The sequence below is a fragment of the Montipora foliosa genome, chromosome 7 (assembly GCF_036669935.1).
Source record: "Montipora foliosa isolate CH-2021 chromosome 7, ASM3666993v2, whole genome shotgun sequence".
Taxonomy (NCBI): domain Eukaryota; kingdom Metazoa; phylum Cnidaria; class Anthozoa; order Scleractinia; family Acroporidae; genus Montipora; species Montipora foliosa.
The window spans coordinates 13,642,799-13,645,298 of NC_090875.1; the positions used below are offsets into that span (position 1 = coordinate 13,642,799).

The 2,500-nt window shown below is 40.2% G+C and overlaps 1 pseudogene; it reads right to left on the reverse strand.

Moving 5' to 3' along the window:
- Positions 1-56: 56 nt before the first annotated feature.
- On the reverse strand, positions 57-1,016 carry LOC138011769 (uncharacterized; annotated as a pseudogene).
- Positions 1,017-2,500: the final 1,484 nt, after the last annotated feature.

Below are 2,500 nucleotides of genomic sequence, written 5' to 3' on the forward strand. Positions count from 1 at the left end.
AAACTTGATTATTACCAGTGGTTTCTTAGATTTACAATACTTGAACTGTAATCATTTCATAAGTGAAAATATGTTCTAGAAGTTGGAGGATTTTCTTCACGATTCACGCCATGGGTGTATGGATAGTCAGTAGAGTGTCCATAGAGTGTCTGGGGAAAGTTAGGCTGTGTTCGAGATCCTGTAAACTCGGTTTGGTATAGCAGCTGTTCAATTTGAAGCCTTACAAAGGCCCTACTTTGAGAGGGCAGTCGCTTCAACCTTGGAACTAAACTCCTACAAAACAGACTGTCTTCATCTTTCGGTTCCTCGGTCTGCTTTCTTTTAGCTTTCAATTTGTTTTAAGTGATCTGCAATGGAATTTGCAGTGTTTATGATGGCTTTATCCACCTCAGCTCCCGCATTCCCATTTGAGCGGCTCCTGGCTCGCATGCCTCGTGATGATTTTGGGTCTTTCCATTGGAACACCCTCCAGTTGTTTCTCCGTTGCCTCGGTTACTCTCATTAACTTCCTAAAGTTCAGGGCTTTCCGTTTCTATGGAATCATTAGTACTGCTCACGGTTATACTTTCTCCAGATTCACCTTAAACATAAAAAAAACTTTCTCCAGATTCATCCACGACCTCAGCGCTGAAGTCATCCTCGTTGTCACTCGCTGGCGACGAGGAGCTCTCAACTGTTCCAGGTGACTTTGATCTCAGATTTGTGCTTGATGGTCTGTGTGCGATATGTGGATTGAGCCATTCCAGGTTTTGAAATTCTCTTGGCACTACATCTCGCCCCTATCCAGAAGGTATCAACCGCTTCAGATAACGACTATGCGCAGTTCTTATGTTGCGGAACTTGACCTCTGCCTCCGCCGCCGATAAACTAAATTTCTCGCCGATTTTTTCCCAATTGTTATTCTTTTTGTTTTTGTCCTCGAAATCCTTACTATTACGGTTGTAAACGCACTCATACCGCGCAACTTCCTCCATAAATTCCTCGTTAGTAACGTTACCATGTTCAATACCAGCCATGTTTAAAACAAATGAGCGTTGCTATAAACGAACATTCGGGCTTTGTTGCTTAGAAGCATTGAGTCATGGGTCAGAATTAAAAATATTATGGGATACGTATCGATCGCAGATCGCAGAACTTTGGTTTCCGTGCATATGATCCAGGATCGCAAACGATCGCAGACGATCGCAGAAGTGTGTTTCCGTATGATCGCAGACGATCGCAGAACTTTCTGCGCCGGATCTGTGATCGTCTGCGATCATATGGAAACCAGCCTTACGTTTTTCAGATAAACAGTACTGCATGTGGTACAAAAACTGAGTGAATTTCGAAGGAAGAATGGATGCATTTACAGGGAAAATGAAGAAAAAACGAAGTAATGAGCGAGAGGTAGTAAGGTGTGCAAAGAGTCATGACTGAATGCGTACTACATGCGAGAGTAGGTGATACTGTTTGAAAATCAAGGTCAGTCCCTTTCTTTGGATTTGTTATTTATTTTTTCACTCAAGAAGAGCACTGGTAATTCTCAAGGTTTAATACGTTTGTCAAATAATCTTGTATCACGGGCGATATACAAAAAGAGAAAACAAATTATGAGCACGTCACTTGATAGCATGAGGTATGTTCATTTGCATGATACCTTACCTCCCGATTTTTCTGCGAACATTTTTTGGCTTGGATGAAAAACACAATATTTAGCCCGGAAAATTATTTAAAGGTAATTTCGTGACCTTTCTGGTGTTAGCTGGTCTTGGTTTTAGTTAGCTACCAAAATTAGATAATCAAATTTCAAATTTCAGGTTCTTTTACCATCTCAGCAACTTTCAGTCTACAAAGAATTTTCATCTAAAATGAAGTTTACTTCTACTGTCAGGAATTTATATTTTACATTTCTGCAAAATTTTGGCATTAGTTAAACATCTCGATCTCGACATGCCAAAAATATGCGTATGCCGTCTATTGGCACACGTCAAAGTATAAACTTGTTTATAAGACGAAAAAATTACCTTCCATAAAACCCACTCTAATGTCGTCTTGCTTCAACTAGCTACCAAAAAAGTTTGTTTACGTATCTAGGCAGCTTTATATGTGCCAGCAAAACAAAACAAATGGTCAATTGATTATGATTTTTTGGCATAAGAGATCTCGACATGACAAAAATATGCACATCGCGTCGGCAAGCGGTCACACCAAAACGCAGACTGCAAAATGTGCATACCGTGCAGACCCAGGGTAAAAGATGGTGTTACCTTCACTATTATTGAGAGCTAACCGTAAATGTTAGTTAGGCCTAATTAGGCTAATCTAATGTTATTTAGGCGTAATTCAGGCTAACCGAATTTTCATTTTTCAGACGGTCTGCGCAGTCTGCAGTCTGCGTTTTTCAGTGTCTCGTCGGCAAGTGTCAGAGAGCAAGTTGCCTTTGGTGACAACGGATGAGATTTTTATAAAATGTTTCGAAATTCGAAAATATGAGACATCTTACTGGAATATCAACATGAAA